Raw genomic sequence first — 8064 nt, 5'->3', positions numbered from 1 at the left:
GAAAAACTCATTCATCCAAGACGCTGAGCTGATTAAGAAAGCCCAGATATGGTCATGAGAGGGAAATAACTTTTTAAAGAAAATAATTTTTCTTCACTCATACTCCACCTTGTTCCAAAAGAGATTTAAGGTTGCTTCTCCAAATGCACAGGCCACAGAAATATAAACTAAATTAAAAGGAAGAAAAATGAGACAAAGGGAAAATAAGGGGAGGAAGCATTGAGATCCATGAGCAAAGCCAGTAAACTCTCTAGGACTCTGTTGCTAAACTGGAACTGAGTTGTCCAGAGGCCATATGACAAGACAGCCACAGTGAGTTAGGGGATTCAGAGAGTCTCTGAAGCTAAAGTATACCAGCGGTCAAGAAAAGCCCTTTACACAGAGGCCAGAGAAAGATGCCTCCCCTGAGCCCCCAGCAAGAAGACACTGAATAATATAACAAACACCATCTTGGCAGCCCTCAGAACAGCCCTGAATAATCACTTCCTATTTGATACATTTTGTAAAGCCAGGATACAAGTTAGCATCATCTATACCTCAAGCGGTTCCCTTGAGGACTGGGAAATTGATGCTGCTATTGCATGCTGCTGGGTTAGTCAAGTGCAAGGGACTGAAAAGCCAGGGGTCTTTAGTCCAGAGGTTTTGAAGGTGTTTCTTGGATCCACTGGGTTCCACAGGGGTGCCTCAGGAGAAGTGTGGGGGTTGGAGGAGTACTGAGGGGCCAAGGGGGCAGGGTCTTACAGTCCACGTCCCCAGCTTCAAAGAGAGCAAATTCTGGAAACCACAATGGCCTCAGTAGAGTGCAGCAAATCAAGGGATGGACTTCAGAGTTATTTGGAGGTAAGGGAGTCTGGAGGAGGATTCAAACTCAAAGATAATCAATAGCTGTAGGACTTGGGGTAAATTACTTCACTTCTCTGTGCTTCAGTTTCCTCATCTGTCTAAAGGGGACATTAATAGGACCTACTACATAGGGTCAGTGGGAAAATTAAACTGCTTGACAAAGAGAAAGTCCTATGATACTGTGATTTTTCATAAACATAGCTTGGTCTTCATCCACAGCTCTCAGCTCCCAAAAGCCTTAGAAAAGAGCCACAGGAGCATCTTTTGTTTTGATATTCGGTCTCTTATCTTCAGTTCCTGAAGTGACTTCAGGGCCACAGAGGGGAAACGGATGTCCTGTAATTCACAACAAACCCCTTTCTACCACATCTGGGTTTGTGTTAATGAACTGGTTTTTGGAAAGCACCTAAGGATGGGGACTAGTTGCCAGGAAAACCAACCATGAAGAGGGGATTGGAGGTTTCAGTCCTTCCCCTGCTTTCTGGGGAGGAGAGAGGCGCTGGAGGTTGAGTCAGTCACTAGCAGCCAATAATGTAATCAATCATGCCTAAGTAATGAAGCCCCCAGAAAAACCCAGAAGGAGGAGCCGTGAAGAGCTTCCAGGATGGAGGAGGAGAACAATTCCTCTGTGCCAGACCCCAGACTCCACGAGGACAGAGCTCTTTTATTCAAGAACTAACCCTGTGTATCTCTCCATCTGACCATTGATTCCTACTCTTTAACATCCTTTGTAATAAGTTGATGATCAACTGAGTGAACGGGTTTCCTGAGTTCTGGGAGCCATTTCAGCAAGTTAATTGAACCCAACAAGGAGATTGTTGGGAACCTCTGATTTATAGTTCCCCACTGGTCAGAAGCACAGCTGATAACCTGGACCTGTGATTGGCATCTAATGTGGGGCAGTCTTTGGGGAACTGAGCCTCTAACTGTGGGATCTAATGTTCTACCCAGGAGTCTCCAAGTCATGTCCAACTCTTTGTGACCCCATGAACTGCAGCACACCAGGCTTCCCTGTCCTTCAATATCTTCTGGAGATATATCCAGGCATATAGTGTCTGAACTGAGTTGAACTGTAAAACACTCATCTGGTATTAGAGCACTATCTGGCAACATGGGAAAAACTCCTCACAGACGTGTGGGAACTGGGTCCTTTAGCAGCAGGTCTGGCACAGAGTAAGTGCTCAGTAGGGATCTTCCAGCAGAAGTTTGGGTAAGAGAAATACTAAGCCCTGAATTGAGCCAAGCTCCTGCATATAAAGAAACAACTGCTGTGAAAATATTCTGTCTACAACGTCTTGAGTAGAGTCTTGGGCAGCTTGGTTTTACTGCTTGTACCCTTGTCATCAACCGTAAGAACACAGTCCTGACAGCTGCCGCTACTTCAAAACATCAGAAAGACCTATGTCTGATCTTGAACTTGAAACAAATCTGTCACAATGGATCACTGACTCATCAATAATAATTGATACCTTATTGTAATAAACTGAGATGGTTTGGAAATAAATATATATATTCTGTCTATATAAGGGTTGATTTATTGTTTAGTCACTTAGTCGTGTCTGACTCTTTGAGACTCCATAGATTGTGGCACACCAGGCTTCCCTGTCCTTCACCGTCTCCTGGAGTTTGCACAGACTCAGGTCCATTGAGTCAGTGATGCCATCCAACCATCTCGTCCTCTCTTGTCACCTTCTCCTCCTGCCTTCTATCTGTCCCAGCATCAGGGTCTTTCCCAGTGAGTCGACTTTTCACATCCTGTGGCCAAAGTATTGAGCTTCAGCTTCAGCTTCAGCATCAGCCCTTCCAATGAATATTCAGGGTTGATTTCCTTTAGGATTGACAGGTTTGATCTCCTTTGCAGTTCAACGGACTCTCAAGAGTCTTCTCCAACACCACAGTTTGAAAGCATCAATTCTTCAGTGCTCAGCCTTCTTAATGGTTCAGCTCTCACATCCATACATGACTACTGGAGAAGCCATAGCTTTGACTATACTATACATAGGGGTTATCCAAAAGATACGGTCCAGAAGTTGAAGTGACTTGCCCCAAATTGCATTTCTAGTGTCAAAACAGGCGATGGAGGCAGCACTCCTGACTTCTTGCCCAGTGACCCATCCACTGGGCCAGGAAGCTGGCTTCCAGTTCTCATGGTTGTCCTCCGGCTAACCCTCACTGCCTCACTGCATCCATGCTGTGAAATCCTGCATACGGAAGAGCCAGCAGATTTCACCTCTTGTGTGAGCTCCAATTACATGGCTTCCTTGAGAAAATTTTAGTTCGCTCTTAGGATTAGCAACATAGAATTTCAGAATCAGTCACATCCATCGCTGGAAAGAGCAGGGAGATACCTGTAGATGCCATGGTATGTATTAATTTCATGAGGATGGAAATCATGTGTAAGCACTTTGGACTCTAAAGCACAATTCCCTATGCTGAACACACAGTAGGCCATTTGTCAGTGTTTACTGAGGGACTGATTGAGTGTTCACACAAAATACTTAATGAGCATAAAAGAACAATGGCGATTGATTCCACTGACCTTTTAGAGAACACAAGGTAGGCGATTTACTTGAGGCTAAGAATCATGAGCAGTGAATTACTTACTTTCTCCAGATCCTCCCAACATATCACAGTGCCTAGTTGGTTTTTTAGAAGGTCCATTGGCTAAACAATGGGGAGGAACATTGCACTGATTTCTATTAGGAAGATGTCCATCTGTGAAAGCCTTTAAATCAATTCATGACTCTTGCACAATGGCTGTCTTCAATATGGATTGCCTCTGAAACCAAAATTGCTTACTTTCGAATAATTTTGATGCTGCAAACTGTTAATGGGTTCTCCCTTTACTCAGACGAAGCATTGTGAGCTATAAGCCATAGGAAAATGAATCTGTTGCTGGCTTCCAGCAGAGATATATATGCCAGTTAATCTTCACAAATTTAAGAATGCAGACTGATACTAATATAAGAGCCAGAAAATTGTTAATAGCATTTAAGCCTGGGTCAGAGGTGGTAAGTGAGAAGGTTACTTGAAGATGGTTCTTTTGAGCTAGGGACATTTCAATTTTTTTTAATGAAGGGAAGGCCATTCCAGGTGGAAAGAAAGGCTTTTAGCAAGGGCATACAGGGAGGGAGTTACAAAGCACACCTCAGACAGTCACTGTGATATATAGAAAATTATAAACCTGTATATATAATGGACAAAGTCACCTGAAGAGGCTAATGTGATTATTTTGCCACCCTCCAAAACTGCTAAGTTTCCAAAATTCAAATTATTATATACTTGGTTCAAAACTCATCTTCAAAAGAAACTTCTAGTTACCAAAGGGGAAAGGTACAGGAGAGGGACAAATTAGGAGGTTAGGGTTAACATTTACACAATACTATAAATAAAAGAGGTAGTCACAAAGGACTTACTGTCTAGCACAGGGAACTCTACTCAATATTCTGTAATAACCCATATCAGAAATAAACCTGAAAAAGAATGGATATATATATATAACTGAATCACTTTGCTGTACACCTGAAACTGACACACTTTGAATAAACTGTACCCTAACATAAGATTTAAAAAAGCTTACAAATACCAAAAACTTCTTTTCAAAAACTCATTTTTGAAAAGTGCAAAGTAAAACCAGATTAAAATAAATGACTTATTTATATTAAAAATACATTGAGTATCTTTTCGGAGTTGAGTAAGACAGGCCCTGCCTGTCAAAGGCTCCCAGTCTGATGTAGGAAAGGATGCTGTGAACTGACCCATGTATGACAGCGTGGGGTGCACAAAGAAAAGGTACTACCATAAAGAGGCTGGGAACCCAGGGCGAGGGTGTCCAATCTGACCATGAAATAAGGGTCGGGGTGGGAATGAAACGGCTTTCTGGAAGAGCCAATACCTAAATTAACACCTAGATGAAGTCACCTCGCTCGGTGATTCTGTTCAGCTTGCCTTCTCTGCTCCTGGAAATATTTCCTGTCTAGGTTTGACAGGATACAACATCTTCATCTGGCTTTCCCCCCTACTTCTCTGATGGGGCCTTCTCTGCCTCGTTTTCTGATTTCTCAAAGTGTTGGAGCATCTCAGATCCCAGTCCTTGGATCTCTTTTCCTCCATATTAACAGCCATGCCAGGTGATCTCATGGCTTTAAACAGTATCCAAAGACTGATGATTTTCAAATTTCCATCTTTGCCTCTGAACTCCACACCGGCATATCCCACTGCCCACCTGACATCTCCACTTGAATACTAAAAGGATCTCAAACGTAAAATGTCCCAAACCAATTTATGGGGGCTCTTCCACTCCTCTCCAGCCTTCTCATCCCATCCCACTGCAGCTCACAACAGGACAAGTCCATCCACTCTAGGCTCATTAAAAGCATTGGCTCCTCTCTTCTGCTCATAATTTCTGACCAATCCACCAGGAAATCCTCTCCACTATGAAATGGCACCCCACTCCAGTACTCTTGCCTGGAAAATCCCATGGACGGAGGAGCCTGGAAGGCTGCAGTCCATGGGGTCGCTAAGAGTTGGACATGACTAAGCGACTTCACTTTCACTTTTCACTTTCATGCATTGGAGAAGGAAATGGCAACCCACTCCAGTGTTCTTGCCTGGAGAATCCCAGGGACGGGGGAGCCTGGTGGGCTGCCGTCTATGGGGTCGCACAGAGTTGGACATGACTGAAGTGACTTAGCAGCAGCAGCAGCAGCAGCAGCATGCTTTCATTTTACCCAGAATTTAACCCCTTATCACCACCTCCACTCCAGCACCATCATTTCTCATCTGAATTATTGTTCTACGTCCTAACAGATCCCTATGCTTCTACCTTTAACAACCTGTACTTTTCAGCACAGCAGCCAAAATGATCCTGTTCATTGTAAATCAGATCATTCAGACTGAAGGCAAACAACCCAACAGCCTCCCGTTTCGCTTGGAGAATGGGCCTAATTCCTTCCAATGACCTACTAAGGCCTTACATGCTCTGTTCCACCTGCATTATCTCCCTGAACACCTCATCTCCCATTACTGTCCCTGAACTTTATTTATTCACTGGAATTCAGCCACACCATCTCCTTGCAGGGCCTCAAACACGCCAGCCACATTCCTGCCTCAGGACCTTTGCACTTGCGATTCCTCAACCTGAGAGGCCCTTTTAACAAATATCCACATGGCTCCCACCCTCACTTCATGCAGCCCTTCTACCCAGAAGTGCATTCTGTAAGCCATTTCCTGGCCACCCTACCTAAAATTTCAAGCCCTACCCTCGAAACTTTTTTTTTTTCTCACCTTTGTTTTTCCTCTCAGAATTTATCTTATCTTACATGTTTTACTTAATTTATATATTTTTCATCTCCCCCATTAGAATGTAAGCTCCATGTAGGCATTTTTGTCTCTTATTTATTATACTATTGTGTCCCAACACCTAGAATACTGGCTGACACAACGAAGGCCCTCAATGAATATTTGCCAAGTGAACAAAGGAAAGGGAGTTCCGTTTCAGATAGGAGAAAAGCAGAATGTCATGATGATAAGAAATAATTCATATTCCTGCAATAAGAATAACATATTTTAAATGTATCATTTAACTTTAGAAGACAAAATCTGAAAGGAAAAAAAATATTTGGAACAGTAAACTACACGATGAACAGCAATGTTTTTTCTGCAGTTTCTAATCATCACTTAAATTTTTTATGAATATTTTTAAAAGCTCTGAGTTTCCAAATGCTTCAAAATATTAGGATGTTATTTTGGAACACTCAGATCATTAAAATGTAGAATATAAAATCATTGTCAAAAAGTTTCAACTTGTCAGCCACCCTACAAATAAGTTAGTTTAATATCTAAAATGCTTTGAAATTCTGTGTTAAGACGTTCGTATTTAAAATGGTAAAAAATCGTTTGGAAACAGTTGTGAAAGCCAACAGTTTTCAAATGATCATGTTTGAAATTTAAAGTTTTTGTTATCTCAATGAGAAGGGGATCAAGCATCTCAAAGTCACTTATGAAGCAACATTTCCAAATTTGGGGTGAAGCAGATTGAAAACTTTCAGGGATACTTTTCATAGCCTTGTCTTTAATAGTAAAAAAAAGGAAAATATGTCTTCCAATAGGAAAACAAATAAATGCATAAGGTACTTAAGATGGAATATTAGAAAATAATATCAAGTGTCCTCAGCAAAGAAAGTATGTTGCTTATAATATGTAAATCATAATTCCACTTAAAAAATTTTTCTAAGACCTTGAATGTACATGTCTGTAAGGCATACCACGCATATGCATGTCTAAATGATTACTGCTCCCAACTGTGAATGGTTCTTCCCACTGGCAAGACAGACAGGAAGGGTTAGAGGAACATGGGGAATTTTACTTTAATTAATCTTCTGTTTTAAGATTCTGTGAAATGTGATGAGTTACCAGCTTTTTTTTTTCTTTAAAAAAATAAAAATTATGAAAATGGTTTCAAATGTTTTCAGGATCAGAGGGTCTACGATACTGCTATGAATTAAGTCTGTTCTCAGCTTTTGAGGGACTGAAAATATATTAAAATAACCAGAAATGTTATATGATCAACTCTAGAGCAACAGCACAAAGCTCAGGAGATGTACAGACAAAAGAACATTTCAGTTTGTTAGGAAGCCCTCCCAGAAGATAACTGGGCCAGTGCTTGAGTGACATATAGAGCTGGGTCAAGATATTTTGGGCAGATTACAGGAGCCAAGGCAGGTGAAGGGCACATTATGGGGAGAGGTGGCCACTTAGCTTGACTAGGGGACAGGCTCAAGACTCCACCATGGTTACTGCTCTGAAAGCTGGGTCGGAGTAAAACAAGATGTAAGTAAGTAAACACCACAGCTGGCAGAATTCATTTTGGCTGAATTCCCAAACCTGTGGATTTTCTACTAAACTTCATACCTTTTCTCTGACAAAATTTCCCTGGAGTAGGACTTCCCTGGTGGTCTAGAGGCTAAGATGCTGCACTCCCAATGCAGGGGCCCAGGTTCAATCCCTGGTCAGGGAACTAGATCCCACTTGCACTCCCAATGCAGGGGGCCCAGGTTCAATCCCTGGTCAGGAACTAGATCCCACTTGCACTCCCAATGCAGGGGGCCCAGGTTCAATCCCTGGTCAGGGAACTAGATCCCACTTGCACTCCCAATGCAGGGGGCCCAGGTTCAATCCCTGGTCAGGGAACTAGATCCCACTTGCTGCAACTAAGAGTTC

At 42.3% G+C, this 8064-nt stretch overlaps 1 non-coding gene across 1 annotated transcript; it reads left to right on the top strand.

Annotated features, from left to right (window-relative positions):
- Nucleotides 1–7789: 7789 nt before the first annotated feature.
- TRNAG-CCC (transfer RNA glycine (anticodon CCC)) lies at nucleotides 7790–7861 on the top strand. Its single transcript has one exon. It is a non-coding gene; the product is annotated as a tRNA-Gly (tRNA).
- Nucleotides 7862–8064: the final 203 nt, after the last annotated feature.

This window comes from Bos indicus, chromosome 22 (genome assembly GCF_029378745.1).
Source record: "Bos indicus isolate NIAB-ARS_2022 breed Sahiwal x Tharparkar chromosome 22, NIAB-ARS_B.indTharparkar_mat_pri_1.0, whole genome shotgun sequence".
Classification (NCBI taxonomy): Eukaryota; Metazoa; Chordata; class Mammalia; order Artiodactyla; family Bovidae; genus Bos; species Bos indicus.
Note: the sequence above shows the minus strand (reverse complement) of the source record. Positions and strands in the feature narration are given on the sequence as shown.